The sequence below is a fragment of the Cydia fagiglandana genome, chromosome 7 (genome assembly GCF_963556715.1).
Source record: "Cydia fagiglandana chromosome 7, ilCydFagi1.1, whole genome shotgun sequence".
Taxonomy (NCBI): Eukaryota; Metazoa; Arthropoda; class Insecta; order Lepidoptera; family Tortricidae; genus Cydia; species Cydia fagiglandana.
Genome location: NC_085938.1, coordinates 19,585,488 through 19,612,075, shown reverse-complemented (window position 1 = coordinate 19,612,075; position 26,588 = coordinate 19,585,488).

The window sequence follows — 26,588 nt, the reverse complement described above, 5'->3', positions numbered from 1 at the left end:
CCGCTATCCGTGCGTCTGTTTGTCCTTCTATCTGTCTGTCTGTCACCAGGCTGTATCTGATGAACCGTGATAGATGTAAGTATCTTATGAATTTTCACAGTTGATGTATTTATTTCTGTTGCCGCTATAACAAAAATCCTAAAAACATAATAATATATAATACATATGTAGAACTTAAGGTACCTACTTATTCACATTGGAATCAAACCATCAAAATTTAACTACGTCGCCATGCATTATGTTAAATAACTCATGTAATTCCGAATACAACCTCTACACCTACGCTACTATTCAGTACGAAAATACAGGTACTAATTATCTTTTCAAATGAGGTAGCTTTTCAAATAAGAAATAGAAATGAAAATAAACGTAAGTATTAAGTATTTCATATTATGGTGAAGATTCGATTTACCCCCTTAGGCACTGGTCCCACCGCGAGCTAGTAAGCTATGAGCTATCGGCTATAAACACGAACAAAAGATAAGCACTCCCGTGTAAATATAATTTTTAAGAAAAAAAAACCGACTTCCATGGGGGCCGATGAAAGATTATTGTAGATGGTACACTATGTAAAAAAGGAGGTAAAACCACCCACTTTTTTACTAGCATTACGCTTCTGTATAATGGCTCCTCTACAGGATGGGCCAACGCCGGCCACTCCAAGGGACGCAGCCATGCACTATCACTTGCTCCCTCTAACGCATAAATGCGTCCCTTGGAGTGGCCCGCGTTGGCCCATCGTGAAGAGGAGCCATGAGGGTCGTAGTTCTAGCCTTACCTAACCCACTCCTCAGATAGCAATTCGGTTCTGTGCGGATCGCAGTTCGAACCTAATCAAACCCACTTTTCAAGTAGCATTTCGTTTCTGTAAGGCTCGCAGTTCTAACCTAACCTAATCCTTGTTCGGTTCTGTGAGGATCGCAGTTCAAACCTAACCTAACCCACTTAATGGCGCATGCCGTGCGGTGTACGGGGGTTTAAGCGGGAGGGGCTAGTAAGATTGGCATCATCGTACTTTATACCTACATTAATTTTATGGTAGGTAATCATAGTTGTTTATTTAGTTAAGGTATCATAGTGGTTTTCTGGGTCAAGGTCCGGGTCCTAGTCCGGGTCCGAGTCCGGGTCCGAGTCCGGGTCCGAGTCCGGGTCCGAGTCCGGGTCAGAGTCCGGGTCCGTGTTCGGGTCCGAATCCGGATCCGAGTCCAGGTCCGGGTCCGAACCAGATCCGGGTCCGAACCGAATCCGGGTATGAGTCCGAGTCCGGGTCCCAGTCCAAGTCAAAATCGAAATTCGTAATCACCAAACGTGTACCATGCGTCATTGAAGAGTTCTGTTCTGGTCATCATCAGCAGTTCCACTTCATCAAATGCGACAGTTTTTAATGTAAAAAATACAAAAAAATCTATACGTATGCCTTTAATATTTGAGGACTCGATTACTTATGGATCCCATCATCAGAACTAGAGCTTGACAAAAATGTGGCTTAAAAACTTAACTTGCTTAACGAACATAACGAGGAGGACAAATCGCCAACCGTGAACTATGCGTCGTTTAAGAGTTCTGTTCTGATCATCATCAGCAGTTCCACTTCATCAAATGCAACAGTTTTTAATGAAAATGCTTGATTTTCTGATGTAAATACAAAAATCTCTATACGCATGCCTTTAAGATTTGAGGAGTTCCCTTGATTCCTCATGGATCCCATCATCAGAACTCAAGCTTGACAAAAATGTGGCTTAAAAACTTAACTTGCTTAACAAACATAACGACGAGGACAAATCGCCAACCGTGAACTATGCGTCGTTGAAGAGTTCTGTTCTGATCATCATCAGCAGTTCCATTTCATCAAATGCAACAGTTTTTAATGAAAATGCTTGATTTTCTGATGTAAATACAAAAATCTCTATACGCATGCCTTTAAGATTTGAGGAGTTCCCTTGATTCCTCATGGATCCCATCATCAGAACTCGAGCTTGACAAAAATGTGGCTTAAAAATTTAACTTGCTTAACAAACATAACGAAGAGGACAAATCGCCAACCGTGAACTATGCGTCGTTGAAGAGTTCCGTTCTGATCATCATCAGCAGTTCCACTTCATCAAATGTCACTTTTTTGGATGTATATGCTTGATTCGTTGATAAAAAACCAAAAATCACTATGTGTATGCCTTTAAGATTTGAGGAGTTCCCTCGATTCCTCATGGATCCCATCATCAGAACTGGATTTTGACAAAAACGGGACCAATCTGTATGCATATACATTCAATCAAAAAAAGAATTTTCAAAATCGGTCCAGTAATGACGGAGATATGGAGTAACAAACATAAAAAAAAATAAAAAAAAAAATAAAAAAAAACATACAACCGAATTGATAACCTCCTTCTTTGAGATTTGGAAGTCGGTTAAAAAGAGACACGGCGATATTTATAGCTCACCGCTGGGCGAGTAACTATAAATATCGCCGTGTCTCTTTTATTTACACGGGAGTGCTTATATTTTGTTCGTGTTTATAGCCGATAGCTCATAGCTTACTAGCTCGCGGTGGGACCAGTGCCTTATCCATAAACGTGCTACTAACTTCAATTAGCTAATAATCGTTTGTTTTTATCTGAAAGAAAGAAAGGGATAAACATAATTTAACTCAATCAGGCTGGCACGTAAAGTTTTATATATGGTTAAAATATAAATGTCAACCTCAGGACATTGCGGCCTATACCACTTAGAAGTATAACTTATCGAGTTATTCAAAGTATAACTTGTGTTCAAAAGTTTTCTAAAACATTTTCTTTTAATCATAAATATCACATACTTATCCCATCAAGTTTATGTCAGTAACATAGATTCTGATTAAGTATTTAGAAAACATGTTCACACATGGTCCCTGATATAAGGACCCAATACCGGTATATTTTTCATACAAATAAACCGATATTCAATTTCGGTGGTTTATACATATAGCACAATTTTAACTGTTCATTAAATTTTGTGGCAGAGCGCCTAGATAAAAAGAGCTCACAAGCTAAAATCTCAATTTAGTTTAAACAAACAATTAGATACGGAATATATTTTAGAGATACGTGTAAAATGAAATTTAGGTCAAAATGTAAAACGAATTGCAAAGTCGGCGCTCGGCGGCTGACGCCTGAATGGTTGTTAATGAACTATGTTTTACATTCTATAGGAAGTTTTTCAACCTAAGCTTAAATGGTTACGTTTGATTCAATAGCTGAAATAGCGGAATGGATTGAAATGTTATTTTTTGTTGGTTTGGTTCCGATAGCTATGATTTTGTGAGTTTTGAAGAAAATATCTTCCCTATTTAAGCGTAGAATACGGATAAACTAGTATTCTACTAGTGCTTAAAACATCGCTATAATCCATTAAATTCGCTTATGGTATCTAAATTCTAAATGATTCAAAGAAATTACGTAACACTTAAGGTGACGTTCGGATGTCAACTGCAGCGTCTTTGTTGCTGTTGCTGCCCGCTGTCAAATTCCTTGATAAAAGGTTTGACGGAATTAACGTCCTATAATTGCGATAGTAATGGGGCGAACGTCAATCATTTTATCAAGGAAATTGACAGATACTGTGGCAGCAACATCATCCTTTCAACCAGAAACGTCACTCTTGACACTGACCGCTCGTATCAACAAATCCAAATCAAATTCATAACCAGTTATAACAATCAGAAAACACCTCCTGGTCTAAACGTTGCACCCGATTTAGATAAGCGCCGCGTTAATTTTGTGTTAATATATCCACGTCCGGGCGCTCGATAAATTTAAAGGACGATTGATGATAAAGTACGCAATGCAGCAGTAATAGGTTCATCAAGTTGGTTGTTTATTTATTACATACAGTCGCCATCAGATATATCGGAGCGGCCAAGGTGCTCATTAATATCTGAGCACGCCTCTATTGTCAAGGCGTTAGAGTGCGTGTTCAGATATTGTGTGAACACCTTGGCCGCGCTGATATGTCTGATGGCGACTGTACTTACAGTTTGCTTTATTTTACCACAAAAATGTAATAGCTATAAATATTATTTATTTTGGAATAGTAATTATACTGGTAATAAATCACAAAATTTCAGGTTTGTTATAGATTTATTGTTGGTTTTATGATTTAACTGCAGTAGATAAGGTAAGTGTTAAATACCTAACTAATACGAAATAATAATAATCATATCACTACATAACAGCGACTTTGGCATTATACAGTTCGTCTCAAGATCAAAAAGAGTTCCGGTATTGTACTTTTGCAGGCTTGCAGCACCTCAATTTAGAAGCACAGTTGTTTTTTATCAACGTCATAGATATTCGTAGCAGAAAAGAAATTCAATACGTAACTTTAAAAAGCACACCTCACGGCTCACACACCAAATGTACGAGCGAAGTAACTAGCCACACTTTTACAAGAAGCCACTCCGTAAAGTTTCTGATGCTGGAACCGAACTGATGTCGCCAGAGAGTCGTTTGAATAAAGTTAGCTCACTGATTTATGTGAAAACTTTTCGGAATACCCCGTCCTTGGCATGTGTCCGTGTATTGTTTTTTATCTTTGGGGCTATTCGCTGGTTCTATTACTTGAATCCCATTCGGTCCGCGGTTGACGTCAATAATGTGATTAATTTTGTAAGATATAGGTTCAGAGCTACATCGCCGTGTGCCTGCTACACTGCCACATCTCAAAAAACCATTTTTTCGAGAAATCGCGTCTCAAAGTTGTGAGAGTATAGTTCAGGGTGTTTAATAGGATCTTACTCCTTTAGTTTTAGGTCTATGAATTTAAAATTTAGCTTTTTTTACTCGGAATGATATAACCCTCCTTATGACCACGCCACTTTTTAAAAGAAATGTATATTTTTTAAGACACAAGGCCCTGAAGACAGGTATTTAGAGTTGTGGCCGTATTGCAGAAACGTTTTTTAAAGATTTTGGGATGCGGCCAAATTTAAACACAAAATTATTGGATAAAGGTTACCATGCAAATATAAATAAATACACCAAAATAGTTAAAATCCCTTTGTTTTATCAATTTTGATAGAAACAAGATCACTGTACGCGATAATATGTGTAAGTCAACTAATTATTATTTTCTAGGACGCAACTCAAAAGCTTCATTTAAAACGTGTGCTATATAGCCACAACTCAAAAGGGCCGTCTGAGGGCCTACCGCGAACCACGTTCGACGTGTTGCCTCTTTGTCGCACTTGTAAATTCGTAGGTAAGTGTGACAGGAAGGCAACACGTCGAACGTGGTTCGCGGGAGTCCCTCAGTTCATGTGCGAACGCCGCGGGAGCGGGCGGCAGACTGGTAAGTGGCTGTATTACAGGGAATCGTCTGACAATTTATGGTCAAATCCATAAGGCCACTTGTGAGAAAAAGGCTCTTAAAGACCTTTTTTGCTATGGCTCTCAAAATAAGGTCGTAAATTGAACAATTTTGAATACGAATCTGCAATAATCCAGAAAATTAAAATTTTTGAATTGTGGCCGTATAGCAGGCACACGGCGACATGACTGTTCACTTGTAGCGTCCCGTTTGCTGAAGCCCGTTATTTTTTCAAGATATTTTTTATTATCATAAAGACTTTTTCTTGTACAAGTTCCATTCTTTCATGAAACGGCGTCATGCTTCGCCTTTTGATTCCGGGTTGGTAGAAAACTACCAAAGCGTGTTGCTTGCTGCTAACCTATTTCTTTTTTTGGTTAGTTTATTTGCAGAATCATAAATAAGAGCCTTGAATATTAAATCCAATTATAAACAAGGTTTCATCGAATTCTCTAAATCTTACCTTCCTCACACATGATTTATCAGAGGAGTGGGATCAAGGCTGCTAGTAATTTATCGTCGAAGAAGCCCTGACTTAAAATTCTCATTGGCTGAATTCCCGGGTAAGTCGAGTTTCCGAACCGATCAGTATAACCTGAGAACCATAACCGCGGATAAGCAGATATAGTACAGGCGAGCTGGCTTTCCCCAGCCTTAGACTCGTCTATATTTCGCGAGGGATTGGAATGACGCCTAGAGCCGTTAATTTTGGCGACGAGACGAGATACCACAGTCGACACCTTTGATAAAAACATACACGAGAATATGTTCTTTTCGTTGCCATTATTAGCATTGCCGTTAGTGAATTTCACATGTAGCATTTTCGCTACATGTGAAATTCACTAAGCAAATTTTTACTTTAAGGTAAATATTATGCCTGGGTAAACACGAGTACCTATGAGTTTCTACTTGAAACTTTCTAACTACCTTTTCTGCGTTACACGTGAAACTCTGGGATAACATTGTTATGCCACTTTCTACACACTTAATTACAATTTTCACTTACATTAATTAAAACTAAAGCTTCGAACTAATTTGTAATTCCTATTTTAGTAAGTAACGATGTTAATTTTCCATTCCAAAAAAACGAAAATAATATCCATATTTGGTAACCTATTATATCAAATTATTACACTTGATATTATGTAACTGTTTAATAAATCCGGTAACGAATTGAAACTAAAGGAAACAATTATAACAGCTCAGTTGCAGAACCGGGTTGTTGAGAGCAGAGTTTCATTAACTAAGTTACTACGTATTTATTTATTTAGTAAGATTTGGAGACTTTGTAATTTTGACATTGATTTGTAGATTTTAGAATGCCGTTAACAGCAGGATACTTTGGTACTGCCATTACGCGTAACAGTTTAAGTATATAACAAAACTGTACGTTTTTTTCCATTATCTACTTTATAATATAATTAAAAACTAAACTAATCTAAATTAAACTATTTGAATCCAGCCTCACAATTATAAGAACTCGTTTGTTCCACCCTGTATATTATAAATGAGTTGTTTAATGGTTGTTACGGAGAAAAGATTCCATAAAGATTCCATATTGTTAGATGAAGAAAACATGTTAATATGTTTCATATTATACAGATTCAACCTTCAATAGGCAAGCAGAAAGAGCTTAGACAATTTTAATATGCAAAAACTAGTTTGTTGAAGTTAGGTAACATATATTATGTTCAGGCCTCGATATGAAAAGAGTACATTTTAACCTTGAAACATTCATAAATAAAACTTCGATGGATTATTATGTACCTACTATTAATAGGCTCTGGGGCCAAATTCGACATGTACAACTGTCAGATTTCGCATCCACGTCAAATCAGCAGTTGATTTTATTGCATACTGAGTGTTGATTCCATCAACGGTGGATAATATCATTTGGTACAACCAAAACTCCACTCTAAACTAAGGGTGGTTCGGTTTGGTTTTGCTTGTCACCCTAACTATGGATTGTTAATGTCAAATTTTGACATCGTACGTATTCGAGAACTTATGATTTTTCCCACATCAACGGGAGATCAACACGATACGTCAAACGTCGCTTGTCGAATAGGGGTCCTGATTAAATACAAATTCGGCTAACAGTACATCGACATACACCTGCGAGTAATATATTTGTGACCGCGCAGCTCACCTGACCAAAATTATGCGGCGACCGCTAAAATAGAACCGGCAAATGCAATAAATTATTTGCCTCGTTTAAATAACCCCGACTAAGCTAAAACAATGATATAAATTTTTGAATAATCGCCGAAAGTTGAATTGGTGCGCGAGTACCTACTTTTCTGATAGCAAAGCTTGTACGTAAGCGCTGCGTCCTGAGTGCGGTGCGGCCTAACCATTCACAAAACACTTTGTATTCGACTTTATGCTGATTTTTATATTATTAATTGAGCTGCTCTGTGGACTGCAGACACTGCGAACCCCATGACTGTTATTTTGAAAAAAAAAGCTCAAAAACTGAATTGATAAAGAAACCATATGTTTGATGAATTTGTTCACAACATTTTACCGGAATCGGTTGAGATGCGGCATGTTGAGGAGAACAGGTCGTATGTATACGATACGCTAATGCTGTCATTCTTCCTCACTAGTGCGATAGAGAGAGAGAGAGGCCTTTTGTTCGCTACGGTGCAAATGATTGTCATCTTGGCTAGTAGTATAATAATAAGTTAACAAATCATACCTAATATTGTTTTATACTCGTGATTTACAATTTTATAGCATAAATAGTTGAATACCACGAATATTATAATGCTCTAATGTAGGTACTTTAAATAAAAAAATACAACTCACAACAAGTGCTTTATAGGTATTACCTAGATTAAGATCAAGAAAATGACTGCCTAGAGCGTATTACGCCTTTACGCCTTATAGAATAAAACAGAATAGAATAGAATATTATAACTTTACTTAACTTTTATGTCAAGATCATCAAAACCGTCTTTAAATATAACATTCCGCCTTTTAACTATAAAGTGCCCGTAACAATAGAATTTAAATAATATATTTAAAAACATAATGTAGTTTAGGATTTATACCTACTGGTTTGCCTGTCGTCTGCGCTAGTTGAATTTTTGGAACAACCATCTTGCAAATGCCCGCTGATTTATTTGAAAAGTTATCTCCTAAAAGTCTCTCAAAGAAGGGAAACATATTCTGTTGGTCACAAAACGCGGCAGGTTTATTCTTGCAGACTTGTGCAAACTGCACGCAATCTCTTTCGTCAAAGAGTTGCTTTTCACGAGTTATTAATTCTGGAGAGCTAATACTTTTTACATTCCTTTTGGTTTGAGGGGGATCAGTTTGTTTCTGCTTTTAACCATTCTCAAATACGGTTGTAGGTTTTCAAATAGTTACGTCAAACTCCACGTAAATGCTCGAAACAGAACAGGTGGTTTATTAGGTACGTACTATTGTCTGTGCCATGGTGCGTTGTGATGAATTGAAAACAGGGGTACGACAAAGAATAGGTACTCCGCTATTCCAAATACGTATAATATTTTTTGACCTGGTAACGTTCTTCCAACAGACTGCAGACATTGATCGCAGTGCTTGACATCAGCTTAATTTATGTGTTACTGCACCTGATAGCTAGTGAAGTGGACTGTATGATGAATTGGTGATATAATGGAAACACGTAGATATTATACAAATATTATAATTAAATTATTTATGAAAGAATAACAAGAACTTAATAGATAGGCGGTGACAGGCAGACTGATTGTCAAACACAAATTAAAATACTTCACAAACAATACGTTCGAAGGAGGCCGCGTGCCAGCCAGTCGCTAACATACCGGACCCCCAGTGGAACACTAACCACTGGTGGCTACTGGCTGAGGCGCGGCCTCCATCAGGATATTAAGTTTCCGGGCCGGTCTGCGCAGCATGCCCCCTCTGGTGTGGACGTCTGCCACGCGGACCGCTCCGTCGGGTCCTAGGTAGACCTTTGCTACCCTTCCTAGTGGCCACAAACCACGAGGGAGGGTAGGATCGGCGATCAGCACCACGTCACCCTCACTAAGGTTCCGCGAGTTGTTGTTGGGTCCCCTTGTACGTAGCATCGGTAGGTATTCCCGTAGCCATCGTGCCCAAAACTGATCTGCTAGGCGCAGCGTTCTCCGCCAGTCACATCGTCGGGATAGGTCTGCGTCTGTCAGCGACGTGGTCCATGGGACGACTGATGAGGAGCCGAGGATAAAATGGAATGGTGTCAACGCCTCTGGAGCATCTGGGGAAGACGGGACATATGTAAGTGGCCTGGAATTCACAATTGATTCGGCCTCGAGTAGGAGTGTTGACAGGACCTCTTCCTTCAGTGGTTGATTTGTTAGGCAAGATCTGAGGGCTGCTTTCACTGTCCGCACAAGCCGCTCCCAAGCGCCTCCCATGAACGGAGATGCCGGTGGGATGAAGCGCCAGTCAATTTTGTGGTTAGTGGCGTATTCTACGACCGAGTTGTCATGTAGGGAGCGCAGTTCGCGGGAAGAGCCAACAAAGTTAGTCCCGTTATCGGAAAATATGGTGGTGGGCGATCCTCGGCGAGCAATGAAGCGTCTGAGGCTCATTATAGCGCTATCTGCAGTGAGTGAGTTCACGATTTCGAGGTGAAGCGCTCTGGTTGTGAGGCACGTATATAAAGCGATGTATCGTTTCTCGCTCCGTCGATATAGCGTTACCAGAATCGGGCCAAAGTAATCAAGGCCTACGTGAGTGAATGGTCTTTTGTGGTGATCAAGACGCTCTGGTGGTAAGTTGCCGATCTGAGGTTGGATAGGTTTCGTGTTCCATCTCTTACACTTCAAGCAGGCGCTTGCTACGCTACGGATGGTTCCTCTGGCTCTTAAGATCGAATATCTTTGCCGAAGTTCATTCAAAACGAGCTCGTTAAATTGATGCGCGGCTTTGATATGTTCGTGGAGGATCAAGAGTCGTGAGATGTAGTGGCGGCCGTCGAGAATCATGGGTGATTTCATCTCGTCGTTCACTCCCGGTGCGGAACTTATGCGCGTGTTTTGTCGTATGAGGCCTTCTCCATCCAGTGTAGGCGCCAATTTCCTAATCCGACTATTATTGGGCACTGACTTCGAAGATCGTAAGTTCGATAATTCCTCAGGGAAACTCTCTGTTTGTGCTTGACGGACCAACATTTTCTCCGCTTCTATCATGTCTGACGCGTGAAGCTGGTGGGGAGACGTGGTGTTGTCAGTGTAGAGTTTGGAATTTGGATCTATTGGCCGAGACAGTTTAAGCCGGAATAGGCGTGCGCCTTGGAGAAAACGGGCAGTGGCACGTAGTAAGCGTAGCCAGGAGCTAAAACGCGTTGGGTCAGGTAATGAATTCGAGAGTGGGGTGTCGAGGAGCAGAACCATCAGATCCGATTTTAACTCGGGGTCTGATGAGGTCTCTCCCTCGTCAATGACGCGCTCGGTCGGCCAAGTGCAAGACTGTTCAACAAGGAACTGTGGACCGGTGAACCACCGATGAGTTGCGGTAAAGTCAGTTCGTTTTGGTTTTGTCGCATCGTCAGCGACGTTGAGAGAGGTAGGGATCCACCTCCAATCGGATGGATTGGTAGTTTCCAATATCTCTCCCAACCTGTGTGCCACGAAAGGTTTAAACGCGCGAGCGTCACTCCGGATCCACTTTAGGACGGTGGTTGAGTCAGTCCAGAAAATGGTTGCGGAGGGCTCAAAACGATGGGCTTGCAGAATTGTTTGCGCAAAACGCGATGCGATAAGCGCGGCTTGTAATTCTAATCTTGGGATGGAAACCGGTTTTAGGGGACAGACTCTGGCCTTACTACCGATGAGAGCTGTCGATACAGAGTCATCGCTGTAAGTGAAACGCCAATAGGCGACGCAGGCGTAGGCTTGTTCGCCACCGTCGGCGATTACGTGCAACTGGACGTCAGACAAGTCTGACCTGACCATGTACCAGCGTGGGATTTTTATATTGGCTGCAATCTGCAGCTGTGCAAACCAGTCTTTAGATTCGCTTACGTACATTTCAGGTAAGTCTGTGTCCCAGCCAACGCCTGCCCGCCATAATCTTTGAATCAAAATGCGACCCCAGATGACGACCGGCATCAAAAAACCAAGAGGGTCATAAACTTTCATGACGTTCGATAAAAGGATGCGTTTTGTCAAAGTGCTGGTCGGTATCTGGGGTACGGCACGAAACCCTAATAAATCTTGACGTGGGTTCCATTTAACACCCAAGACGCCGACGTCACTACTAGGAGGCAGGTAAACGTCAGAAGTTGCGTCGCTCCGAAGTTCCTTCGGGACAAGAGAGAGTGCCTCTGGATGGTTGGACGTCCACGCTCGCATCTCGAAACCACAATTCTTATGCACTGTGACAACGTCGGCGGCTAGTTGAGCTGCGTCAGCAACGTTTGTGTGGCTCCCAAGGTAGTCGTCCATATAGTGGTCGTCAATGATTGCTTTGCAGGCAGCGGCATAGTCAACTTCGTGCATCTTCGCGTTTTTGTTTTTTATATAGAGGGCGATGAAAGGACTCGAAACTGCGCCGAAAATCATTGACGACATGCGGTATTCCTTGAGGTCGCCGTTCTTGTCACGCCAGAGAAAACGTTGAGCATCCCTGTCCCTTGCGGCAATCTTGATCTGGGGAAACATCTCCTTGATATCGCCATTCAAGGCTACCGCACCTTCTCTGAAACGGAACAGGATGTCAAGTAGGGGCGACAATAGGTCAGGACCTTGCAGAAGCAGACTGTTGAGGCTTACGCCTTTTGTTGTGGCAGCCGCGTCATGGACTGCTCTCAGCTTCTTCTTCTGAGGATGATAGACGCCAAAGATAGGCAGGTACCAGCGAATGGAGCCATCTGGGTTGACGCAAGAGGCATTTGGTGCGGGTCGATGGTGATAAGTCTTCGAGTCACACTCTTCGGCATAGTTCTTGCTGATTATGTCGTCTATGAATTGTTGAAAGGATGCGGCAAACGCTGGGTCCTTTGACATCTGTCGCTCGAGTGCCTTGAAGCGTGAGAGTGCCTGTGGGTAGCTATCTGGTATAATTTTCGGTAGCTCCTCCTTCCAAGGCAGGCTAACTTCAAAATGGCTATCGTCAAGTTGGTGAGCGGATGATTCCAAGATGTCTACAGCCCGTTGATCCTCGCTGTTTTGACGTGGGACCTTTTTTGTAATACCCAAGGCGTCGATGTCGTATTGGCATTTTATAAGTGTATCCAAATCTTCCCTTAATTTGCCTTACATGAAAGTCCACGGTCATTCATTGCATTTACCTAATTATTGGCAATAATATAATAGGTGACATTTGTTGTATAAATTATATTTTAACTTAGATTTGTGTGAATGTATTATTTTCAACACGAAGCTTTGTGTATTGTTTTGCTCAATGAAACACCGCTCATCTCATCAAAAATCCATTCCATCTTATCCCAACCCTATTTAAAGTTTTATTTACCGAATGTTAGAAGCTATCAGCTACTCCCAGATTTCGCAATTTGGTCGACTACACGTTCCAATATCGGACATGTGTTTGTGTTCCCATCGGCGGAGACGGCGCTCAGATTAGACGGCAGAGGCGTGAATGCGGCGTTTTCAATTTCCACTTTGTAGAATTTAATGAACTGCCGGTCTAAAAATCCTAGGGAAAATGCTGGCGTGCAAGAATTTTATAAGAGTTTTCAATCAGACTGATATAAATGGTAAGAAAGTAGTGAAAATACTGAGTTAAATGCGGATTTTCAATTCTCACCTAGAGTAGAGTTCGATGACTTTGGCCCGTTTTACACAAGCTTATATCCTGTAAAATAAATTACAATAACATATCATACAATATCATACATTTTTTATATTTTATAAACGTCTGGTAACAAAACATAATAAATTGTTTTGTTGCTATCGTTGTTGTGTGGTGTATAGTCGCTGCATTTGCCACTTTGACGGGTGATAAATCTTTTCACAAAGATTTCATAACCTGCATTCTATAATCATGACTTTCACTTCATTTCAAATGCATCAATGACCGATCTTCAAAATAATGTCAACACCGTGCGGCAAATATAGATCAAAAGGATACCTTAATGATGACATTTAAGTAGTTATCGTTTGTGCGTGCATTTCCCTCTTACTTGTCCATACATGCATTGGCGTGAGCAAGATGCGCGAATGATAAAAATTACATTAATTAGATACCATTTTGGTGTCAGAATGTTAGTTTTAATTGGCCTCCGTAACAAGTTGTTAAATATGAATCGGGTTAAGGCTGAATTATTGTTTTATTTTATTTTATTTATAAATACGTTTACACGACATTACAGTAAACCAATACGTCGTGAAACTAACACTACACATAACAACATATAACAATTGATACAATTTACAGTAAATTTCACCCACGGATAACAAACGTTACGTTACACTCGAAGGCCTAGCATCCATCACCTCACAGAACTATGTCGAAATTATAACAAAATGAGATCAATTTGTAACATTCAAATAGGCCTGAGGGCCTACCGCGAACCACGTTCGACGTGTCGCCTCCCTGTCACTTACGTACGAATTTACAAGTGCGACAGAAAGGCAACATGTCGAACCTGGTTCGCGGTAGGCCCTCTGATTTCATAGGCTTGATAGCTCTATCGCAAACAAGACACGTGCATGATTATCGAACGTTGAAATTATGATGTGCAAACTGCAGCCGTCGGTAATCATGTCAATACAAACACAAACAGATTCGGTTTATGATGACAAATATTGCTAATAGCAGTAATAGCTTAGCGCGATCTATCAGAGATATTAACAGTGATTTGAGGGAGATATTAATGAAATGTTACGAACTCAGCCTACAAAGGGTAATTTCCAACTTATTTTATTTTATTTTGTGACTTAAACGGACCGACTTAGCTCCAAACTAGGCAAGCTATGGGTACAGTCACCTGCAATAGTATGTTACTCTTTGAAGGCCGCAGAAATATGTAACACGCTCTTATGGCTCTACAAATAAGATCGTGTTAGATATTTTTCAATCTTTGTTATGTAACATATTATTGCAGGTGACTGTACTAGGTGACAATCTGACACATACATACTTTTATAAGATAAATAAATAAGTAACATCCATAACTCCGAAACAAATATTCGTGAAGGATAAACACATATAAGTGTCCTTAACAGGATTGGAACGCAGACCTCCAGTTTCGTAGGCAGGGTCACTACTGTTGATTGTTATTCAGAAAGACCTACTCACCTCGCTGTGAAGCTAGGCACTGAAAAATCATAATACAGGAAATCATGGAAATCAAATCGGTAGGTCCCAAGTCAAAAGGTCCTCTATAATTGCCCTTCCTTTCTTACATACTGAAAGCACCTCCATATATAAACGCGCAAACACGAACCAGTAACAATCAATACCTTTAATTTAGTCCTCAAGTGCTTCGCGGGTAAACAACGTCTGCCAGAGTACATGCACTAATGAGTGTAGCACTTCGTATGCAAGTGACGCAACGCTGCGACTGCAGCGTGAGTGACGTTCCGCCAACAACCTTGTTAGGTTCGAGGTAGTGATTTTAATTGCTATGCTATTTTAAAGTATAAATAGCCTTTGGAATGTGTAACTATATTTAGGAATTAATTATTTACGATACAAGTGTGGGAAGTAGGGAATGCGCAACGAGTGGCGATAAATTAAAACATGACCGAAAGATGTGTTTTATATCGATACGAATAGCGAATTACCTATTCGCTCATGTATCGTACAACGGTTTACAGTATATATGGCCCTTTAATTTTGACATACGCACGGAAAGTGCTCTTTCCCGCACTAGTGCGGGAAAGTAATGACCATATGTACTGTAAAATATATTATGATAGCGACAATTTTTTTCTGGCTTATACCTTTGATTAAAACGTGTAATAATTCAATATAAAAACAATTTGTCTTTATTTGAGTATTGTACAATTTTGCATTACTCCTTTCTTGCTTTCTTAAGTCGCGTCTAATCAGTAGACGTGCATCATCGGGGATGCCTCGTCTTTGCACTAATCTCACTAATAGAAGGAATTCAGGTACCCTTTGTACCGACTAGCTTTATGTTACTAATAGCTATTGCTATTGCTAGCTATTCACTGCTTGTATTATACGGCTTGCAATTCATTGATAAACCCATTAAATCTTAACACACCGTTCGATGTAATGTCAAAGGGTAGTAATTAGTCGAGGCATGCATTCGGTTATTTTCGTATTTATTAGGACATGCATGATGATAATAGTGAGCGTCGTTGGTGATATTGTGCGCGGTAGCTGAAAACGAGCACGTAATAAGAAAGCCTATACATGTAAGTATATATCCCTGACACTGCGGGGTTGCAAACTGCATCGCAGCCATATTATTATTATTATTATTGGGAGCCTATAATGTCCCACTGCTGGGCAAAGGCCTCCCCCCACTTTTTCCAGTCTTCCCGATCCTGTGCAGTCTCTGGCCATTCCTTTAAAAAGGAGTTCGCAGCAGCAGGAGTTGTTATTATCGCAGCCATAATTGTGTTTTTAGTTTTAAGATATATTTTGTATTAATATGTATGCTAGTTTTAAGGTATTTATCTATGGGCCAATAGTTGCCTGAAAATAAATGTTTTCATTTCATTTCATTTCATTTCATATGTATATGTAATGACCAATGCGCACTTGTTTCATACGACGTTTTACAACACACTTGCGAGAAAAGAAAATGAAACTTATGATGTAGTTTAACACATGCGTGTAAGCAGAGCGTCTGTGGAGTCCGCCGTGGACACAGTTTTGGAGATTGATATCACTACGAGAAGATTAATTAAAATATAGCACATATACGAAACGTTGTTTTATTTTCCACATACGACATTGACACAATATATTATGCATGACATATTATTTCCTTCTTTTTATTTAGTCACTAGTAAATAGTTTGAATACCTAAGAACAGCTATTAAAACTCCTTTAACACTTTCCCTTATTCAAAACTATTCCGAGGGCATGGCAAAGGAAAGAGAATCTTGGCCGCGGTAGTCCTTTGGTTAGAATATCAGCTGGCTGATCTGCAGTGCCAATTCTCTTGACTTCCATTGCACCTTCAGCAACTTGCTCTCGAACGTAGAAATGTCGAATACGAATGTGCTTAGTTCGCTTGTGAAACTCTGGGTTATGTGCCAAGCGAACTGCTGCTTCGTTGTCAACATATAGTGCAGGAATATGTTTGAGTTCAGTTAACTCCTGCATTACTCTGGTCAGCCATACCAGCTCTCTGGCTGCTTCACTGGCTGCTACCAGTTCTGCTTCGGTAGTAGAGATAGCAACCGACGCTTGTCGTTGACTAAGCCAAGATATTACACCTCCTGCATAGCGACAAGCCACGCCTGTAGTAGATCGGCTGGTCTCTCGATCACCTCCATGGTCAGCATCGCTGAATGCTTCGAGTATTCCTGGTTTATGCTGTCCATACCTAATTCCATAGGCAGACGTTCCTTTGATGTAACGCAAAATCCTTTTTACACCAAGCCAGTCTTCCTTGGAGGGGGATTCTAATTTTCGGGAGGCAACACCCACTGCAAATGCAATGTCAGGACGTGTTCCGACCATTAAATAAGCTAAAGCACCGACCGCTTCTCTGTACGGGTACTTCACACTTTCGGATTCGACTTTCCCTGACTGAATAGTCGTGGTTTCCTTCTCGATGGGTGTCGTGACAGGGTTGCATTCTGTCATCCCAAAACGCTCCAGAATTTTCTTTGCATAGGCTTCTTGATTAATGAAGACAGAGCCATCCTTCTCTCTTTCAATTTGTAGCCCCAGGTAATACGATGCAAGCTTCGTCGTGATCTTCAAACGTTTCCGTAAATCATTAAGAAACGACTGCGCTAAGTCTTCATCACTTGCGGCCACTAATCCGTCATCGACGTACAACGTGATCAGTAGTTTCTTGCCGTTTGTTTCTTTACTGTATAGACAACAATCAGCCTCGCATTGCTTGAAGCCCATATCAAGTAAAATGCTTTCAAAACACGAGTTCCAACATCTTGGAGCCTGTTTTAAGCCGTATAAGCTTCTGTTAAGCTTCCAGACCTTAGGCGTTCCGTCGCTAAAGCCTTCAGGTTGTTGCATGTATATTTCCTCTTCAAGCTTTCCGTTGAGGAACGCAGTAGCAACATCAAATTGTACTAAATGCATGTTCTCTTGAGCGCTGACACTCAATAATGCTCTGACAGTCGCTAGGCGTGTGACAGGACTGAAGGTCTGATCGTAGTCGATTCCTTTTCTTTGTCTGAAGCCCTTCACAACTAGCCGTGCTTTGTATTTGTCGATAGAGCCGTCTGGGTTCCTTTTTGTTCGCAGGACCCATTTGCAAGGAAGCGCTTTTCTCCCTTTCGGTAGATCACATGCCGTCCACACGTTGAGATCCTTCAGTGACTGCATTTCACTGTGCATCGCTTTTCGCCATTCTTCACTGTCATTACGATCCATGGCATCAGCGAAATTCGACGGGTACGTTTCTGTAATACATACGTAGTCATTATGTCTTTCAGGTTGTCGTATTTCGTTGCGATTGCGCAAATTGTAACGCGGCGGTTCGGCGTCGTAGTCGACTGCTTCAATATCATCGTGAGGTTCGAGCTCGGGTACATGTACTTGATCTTCTTGGACTGGTTTGGGTTCCAAATTTTCTCCCTCAAGGTCAAGTTCATGATCGCTAGAGACAGCATCTTCGAAGTCTCCCTCGGGTTCGTCTGGTAATGGATTATGATGCGCTTCGGGAAGTGGAACTGGTTCCTCGTTGATGTTGTGGTTACCCATCGGCAGTCTTATTGTGTACTCCCTCGTATTTGTGTCGTTGTTTACACAAGCTGGGTGAACATCATTGTTAGGAAGCGGTCTTTCGTCGAAAGTGACATCACGTGAACGGACGAGCTTGTTACTTTTTCCGTCAGTAATCCATACCCGGTAGCCATCTTCATCGTAGCCGGCAAGTCGTCCTTTTATGGCTTTTTTGTTCATCTTCTTCCGTTTCTGCTTTGGAACGTGGACGAAAGCATTGCATCCTATGATACGCAGATGTTTGACAGTCGGTTTTTTTCCAGTCCAAAGTTCGTACGGTGACTTGTCTTTGTTGTTTGTCGGACCTGTTCTATTGAGGATGTACGCGGCCGTGTTTATCAGTTCTGCCCAAAGTTCTTGTGGCATAGATTCGTGCGCGTACATCATGGATCTCGCTGTTTCAACCAATGTGCGATTTTCACGTTCGCTTACACCGTTCTGCTCTGGTGTGTAAGGCATTACCAGTCGTTGTCAAATTCCATGGGAGTCTAGTATATCTCTAATGGACTTGTTGTCAAATTCGCCACCGTTGTCGCTGAGCAGGCATTTTACGGTATGTCCTTCATTCTTCGTCTGAGCTAGCATTAAGGCGAGCTTATCCTTAACCTCCGACTTGTATCTTAGGAAGTATACCATACGATAGCCTGTATAGTCGTCTTTGAACAACACGTAGTACTGGAGTTTTGAAAAGCTTGGTTGAAACGGTCCGCAAACGTCGGTGTGTATGAGTTCTCCTGGCGCGGTAGCTCGAGTTCTCGTACCGAATTTAAGTCTGTGAGCTTTCCCATATATGCAGCCCTCGCACAACTCCTTGTCAAGAGGAAGATCTATGTCTAGTTCGCGCTTGACTGCAGCCCTCACGTGCCTCTTGTTTTGGTGTGCGAACCTCTCGTGGTATAGTTGCATAGTATTGGACGTTGCAAAGACTTCAGCGGGGTTCTCAGGATGTACAACTTTTACATCTAATTTGTACAATCCACCTTCTTTCTCACGTCTTCCTATTAAGCACGCTTCGCCGTTGACATAGACGGTGCATTCTTTTGTCGTCGATACGAATTTGCTGTTCGGAATTCTGTCGTGGAGTGCTAGTACTGAGAATAAATTCTTCGAAATGGCTAGAACGTACCAAACATCTTGAAGGGTTGCTCGTTGTAGCTTCCCTCTTACATTTGCTTCGATAATTACTGAACCTTTGCCTTTAGCACGAATCGATTTGCCATCAGCCGTTGTTACAGTGTGGATATTGTCAAAGCATTTGAAGGTTTGGAATAAATCAGCCCGGTTTGTCACGTGGCTCGTGGCGCCGTTATCCACGTACCAGTTTTCGATGTCGGGAACGGTTGAAAATACTTCTGTGCTATCGATAGACAACAGGATCATGTTTGCAGATTTAGAGGAAGAAGGTGTTGCTTGCGGATTGCTGCTTTTCGGAGGCTTGCCGTCTTTGATCCACTTCTGACAGTTTCTCACTCGATGGCCGATAGCTTGGCAGTAGTTGCATTTCAACTTTCTGTCCTTCTTCTCTGCAGTAGACGTAGTGCCGGAATTTGAAACGAGAGCTTCCTGTTGAAGTACGTTGTTACTCTGAAGAGCTCGTTCAAATGCACATAAATGGCTTGTAAGGCTTTCGATAGTTCGTTCAGATTTAGGCAATAACAGCCAGCTGCTTCTGAAGGAAAAGTAGGTTTCGTCGAGCGTATCGAGAATCTTGCATAGGAGTAGCAGTTCTGGAAGCTCACTGGTTTTGTCCTTACTTATTTCCTGATTAAGCTGCGTCCAAATATTTTTCAATTTTGACATGTGTGTAGCTATGTCATCTGCCGGATCTTTATTAAAGCCGAAAAAGCTCATACATAGATTGTAAGACTTGTCTTCGTCCGTGCCGTCGAACAGTCTATGTAGCTCAAGCCATACGTCTCTTGCATTCGTGTACCTCATGACCTTTCGTAGTGTCTCTTCCTTCATATTGGTTGTAACGATCAGCAGTGCAGTCGCATTAGCTTTTACAAAACGCGCTAGTTCTGTCTTGTACGTGGTCACTGCATTTACATCTGTCAGATTTTCGGGTTCTGTGGGTTTTTTGAACGAGCCTTCCACTACTTCCAGCGCGTGCGGGACGGTTCGTAGTAGACTTACAGCTTTGTATTTCCAAGTATCCCAATTTAACTTCCCTTACAACAAACCAATTTGTATTTTAGCGATATTCTCCATTTTCGTAGGTGGGACCGGATAAACTGATGTAGTTTAACACATGCGTGTAAGCAGAGCGTCTGTGGAGTCCGCCGTGGACACAGTTTTGGAGATTGATATCACTACGAGAAGATTAATTAAAATATAGCACATATACGAAACGTTGTTTTATTTTCCACATACGACATTGACACAATATATTATGCATGACATATTATTTCCTTCTTTTTATTTAGTCACTAGTAAATAGTTTGAATACCTAAGAACAGCTATTAAAACTCCTTTAACAACTTACATTCATATTTAATCAAATTTTAATTATTGACAGTTAGAAAAAGGACAGTTCTTTATAAAAACATAGATTACCGCACTAGTTCAATAATTATCTAGAATCATGGGGCTTCACATTACGAGCAAGTGTGTTGAAAAAAAAGTAATAAAATATGTACAAAACAATGACACGTCATTCATATTATTAGGCTTGAAACATCTGTAATTTCAGTGGCAAGTTTATCGCCTTCAAATACGGTGTAGTTTACCTATCTTGTATAGGTACCGATGCTTATAAAATATTAAAAAAAAATTAAAACAAATTAATAAATTTTGAATAATACCAAGATTACTAATATCGTAAAGTTTAAAAATGAAACTTTCGTGGTAATTACTAGAGTGTTTAATTCGATAGAATGTGGCTCTATGTGCCGCGTTGGTGCGGCACTGTTATAACGATCAAACATGGCAAGTATAACTTGCCTAATAGTACCCTCAAAAGGACTTGATAATTAACCTCCAAAACACAGCGTACTTACATCCACAAATCAACACGTTTCCCTAACTGTCCGTCAACCGCCGGGCGGACCTGCAACCCGGAGGGAAATTATACTGTCACCGCCCTCTGTACCCGGAATGTTAAAAAACACCTGGATTTGTTTCAATCGGTTAGCGAGGTTTCGACTCAACCATCAAACATTTCATTAGTAGTAGACTTAGTAAACCCTTTATTGTTCAAAAATATATATTAAAAATAACATACGATTAGTAAGAAGTGCAAAGGCAAATTTATCTCTTTGAGGGATCTCTTCCGTTTAACCTTTGAGTAGATGAAAGAAGAGAGTGAAAAGAGGGTGACAAATGCAGCCAAATGTACAACAATATATTAATGCTAGCAGTTGATCCGGTTTGTTTTGACTGTGATAAATTGTTCATTCATACTTTTTATTTACCAGATCTTTGACATTAGTTAGGTACTATTAAAATATAAAAGGCAGAAACACAGTTCGTTATTTTGTTCGGTTAAATAGGTACCTATGTAGGGGAAAATACTAACATTTATTGTATAAAGCAAGTACAAAAAAACTAAAAATACCTAGAGTGAACGAAAATAATCAAATATTTAAAAATATGTGGGATAATAACCTAAATAAATACGTTAAAATAGCACCTGCAGCTAAAAACGGCACATTCAAATCGATACAAATGTTTTTCTCGCGTCGATAATTCGCTTACGGTTGAAGGCTGCGGGAATTACAGAGCCTGATCAAATTACTGTTGTGGGACTGATGGACTTCATTAGCTTGTAATTATTTTGGATTGCGTTGACATTTTCAAGAATTTAATCAAAAGAATGTGATTATGTTCGCGTGCTTTTAGAGTGGGATTAGGTTCATGATTTGGTTAGAAACATTAACAAATTAACAAATCAACTTTACTAAGCTCTGGAGTGACGTTCGAATCTAGTTTTAATTTATTTTTGTACAGTGAGCTGCAAATTGGCATGAACACAGTCATTATGAATGGAATTATTTCTAAAAAAAATTATTTTTGCCAAGACTTGGAAAGATCGATTGGTGGCCGATGAGGAGACAGTGTTGAAGCGTCTCTCGATCTGTGTTAGCTTCTATAGTTCGTTTTTTTAGCATTAGAAAGAACTTGAAAGAAGGTAAGCAATCTTGACATGTCTTATAATTGAAAAACGCTTTTTAAAAATCAGTAACTATTACTTATGAAAGCAGAAGAATATAAATGATCGTATTAGATTCATAATCATAACTGTTACATATTTGCCGTAACTTATTTATAAAATGTGTTTTTCAACTAAAAGACACATCAAAATTGTTTACCTTATTTCTAATGCTAAAAAAACGAACTATAGTCGATAATTAGCAAAAAACGGCACAGCATAAAAAATAAGGGAAAAATAGCGTGCTCTCGTTTCGGAGTCTAAGACCCTCTTTGAGTCGCTGAGCCATATTAGTTAGTCAATATAAATTAAAATCATATTAACACAATTCGAATGCCGCTTCACAGGATAGAATGAAGAATTTAAATGTCTTTGAGAGTGGTTGTAAACGTGTTTTATGACCTCTTGTTAACAGTCCTTACGAGCTGTCTGGTCGTAAACATACGATCTAGCGTCCTGAAGTATTTCAAAGTTGGCAATCTGAGTGCGTTACTTGGTATTTATTACTTGAGAAGCCTATTTAGGTAGCTGACAAAGTTGTTAAAGTCTTTAGTTTTCAAGATCTATAAGGATTACCTGTCGCTTAAAATGCTCGTCCGTATTGACAGCTCATTTTAATATGGAGTACTAGTCATCTAAAATGTTTGTAAATTTTTTTGAAAGTTTAGCACGTGAATTTATTTCAAAATGTTAAAAGTTCACTTATTAAAAGCTTTTATTTAGTTTCACTTGACCGTTGTCTGTCTGTCGGTCTGTAATCAAAACTTGCATGTTAAATTTGATCCACTTTCCGGTTTCCGATTGAGCTGAAATTTTGCATGCATGTATAAATCGGATGACAATGCAATATTATGGGACCATCGAGCTGATCATCAGATCAGATCTTATCATCATGGAGACAGGAGGTGGCCATAGGAACTCTGTGATGAAACAACGCAACCTAATTGTGTTAGGGGTTTTTAGAATTGTCTCGATGAGTATTAGTTGTCTGTCGTAAGAAAAGTACAGTCAGCGATAAAAGCTTGAACCAAAAATGAAATTTTTGCCTAAAACTTATTTTTAAACTAAACCCAACCAATTGAGACATACTTGAAGGAGCACAGCGACTTAGGGACCATAATCATTTGTCGCGAGAGGTATATCAAATCAACAAAAACACATCAACCGGCTTTAAATTCAATCATGCCATCAGCATTTGATGCTTAAATCCCATAAAACGGTCAACGCTTCACATTCCCTACATGATACCTACAGCTCTAGCACTAATCCCTTTCCAAATATCTCGGAGTGACTGACTCGCCAAAGCGCTATCTTGTTTCACGGACTGGCTGCTCTGACGGGCATTAGGGATGTTCTTGTTCGGCACATTAATGCAACTGAATACCTACATGTACGTTATTACATGTACATGGAAATACACAAATGTACCTACGTGTATTCACATGTGCATGTGAATTTGCAGTGTGTATTGGCTTGAGACTCTTTGTTGTCAATTTGTGAGCTTTTGATTACACAACGTAAATGAACAATAATTTCCTTAAAAGTGAGCTCATGGGGTGAAGATGACGATCATTGCCACCGTAGCGAACGAAACGCCTCTCGCTCTCTCTGTCTCTTTATCGCACTGATATAGAAGAGTGATAGAGAGGCATTATGCTCGATCGATTGTCATTGTCATCTCGATTCTTATATTTCGATTTTAAGAGCAGTGTTTGCCTATAGTACTTATAGTCCTCTAGTTGTTTGTACAAACTATACTGTCAAGTCTTTATAAGCCAATTCCAATTTAGCTATTCGACACGTTTCCGATATGATACCGAGTGTTGAAAGTGACTTTCTTACATGTTTGAACGCGTATTCTTACGTCTCAGCCCTACAGAATGTGATACAATTTTAGATAAGTCAGCTTCACCACTAGATTGTTTGCGTTTAGATACGACGGGCGATACTCGAATCATTTCAACTGTTGTTCAGATCAGTGATACAGAGTTGTAATTGGAGGAGGCGTGTTGTGACTCTCGAGACTGAAACGTATGCGATTAATAATATGTAAATAACAATAGGGTTTCATTACTGTTGTTTGCAATTCAATACCCTTTACTTATCGTCAGATGTTCTCTCAATACTGAATCGTGACATGTATTTTTACAAGCATTTATTGAACTTGCCCTGTTACGAGTTTATGACCGATTTCCCGATTTCCGCCTGTGCTAAAAAAAATCATACTTAAGTAAGTAAATAAGTCGGGTGACAACGCAATATTATGGTACCATCGAGCTGATCTGATGATGGAGACAGGACAATAAATAGTCAATAGTCAAATATTGTTTATTTGTTTATTGTTTATTTATTGTCACTTAGCAACTATCCTTACAGGTTAACCCTAATACAATAGTGCCTTACTAACTAGGTATGTCAATTATATTAATTATAATAACAACACAAAACATTTAAACAGATTTTTACAAATTCGGACATAGTACATGCAAACAAGTCAGTTTGATCAGCCACTAAATTTAGTGTACGAACTGTGCGACTGAGAGGCGCCTTACGAATTACGAAGCAGGTTGGTTTTGCCGATCGGCTCCACCAACAGACGCGGTCGCCGCCTCCGCTCCACGTACCCGTCGGGCACACATATATTAATTTGTTGTAGGATCCCCGGGTTGTAAATGCTACCGCGAAGGATCCGCACTAAGTAGCACCCAAGTGCTAGATCTCTACGTGTTTCTAGTTTATTATAACCCACCATACCTATAACGAACAGTGTGGGATACATCAGCGGATAGAAAGGATACACTCCGTACAGTTTCCAATAGATGTACCTTGTAAACTTATTTTGTATCCTTTCTATCATGACGTTGTACTTCGCCTCATGTGGAGCCCATATTGCAGCATTGCATTCCAGTTGGCTTCGTACTAGGGCATTGTACATAGCCGAAAGGGCCTTCAAGTTCGTAAAGCCTACTGCTCGCCGAAGTACAAAGCCCAGGATTCGGAACGCCTTTTTGCACGTGCTTACAATATAGTCTCTGAAATTGAGGTCCGCATTCAAACCCACTCCTAGATCTCTTACCGATTTCACTCGTTTCAGTTGCGATCCCGATATCAAATAATTGTAGGAGAGTGGTGTTTTGGCCCGGGTGAATGTAATTGTCATGCATTTATTTACATTAAACTCCAACTTGTTTCTCCGGCTCCACTCCACCACTCTCTCTACGTCACTCTGAAGTCGCTTGCAGTCTTCCTTGTCTTTGACCGCCAGAAGCAACTTGAGGTCGTCCGCGAATAGTAGACATCTAGCTTCCTTGACTACTTCCGGGAGATCGTTAATCATGATTATAAATTCTAACGGCCCCAAGTTACTTCCCTGACTTACTCCTGTCCTGGTAAAATACGGTTCAGACTTGTACCCTGCATACTCAACATACTGCTGGCGGACCCTCATATAGTCTGCGAAAAACTGCAGTAGTTTGGGTGTGCAGCCAACCGCCGCCATCTTTGCCAACAAAACATCATTATCCACCATGTCAAATGCTTTTTTGAAGTCAAAGTACGCGGCGTCCACCTGCACCCCAGCGTCAACATAAGGGACCGCGTAAGCCATGGCGTCGAGTAGGTTGCTGGTCGTGCTCCGCGCCTTCCGGAATCCGTGCTGCGCGTCCGACAGCTGAGCGGACACCTGCTCTTGAATGCTGCGCTGCACAGCCGACTCAAAAACTTTTGCTGGCGTAGATAATATTGCCACTGGTCTAAATCCACTTACCTCCGACCCGGAATCCCCTTTGGGTATAGGAATCACCCGAGTGACTTTCCAGCGTTTTGGAAAATGCGACATCTCCAGACACAAATTAAATATGTGCAGGAGCGGTTCCTCAAGGGCTCTGCCGCAATCTTTGATAATGAAAGCGGGAATGCCGTCCGGTCCCGCCGAGCGTTTTGGCTTGAGCGCAGTGAGCGCAGCGCGCACTTCACGCAGCGTCAGCCGCTGCAACGACACGCGCGCCGAACCGGCCCCGCCCTCTCGTATTGCGTCCTCCACGTCCAGCTTCGCCGGTGACTTCCCGTACACTGAATGAAAGTAGTCAGCAAATTCCTTAGCACATTCTGGATCCCTTAAACTACTTCCATTCTTCGTAACTGTCTTACGGTTTCCCGCTCCCCGTTTGGATCGGACGTAGTTCCAGAATGACTTCGGATCTTTTACTATCTCACTTTGCATCCGTGTCTGGTACTGATC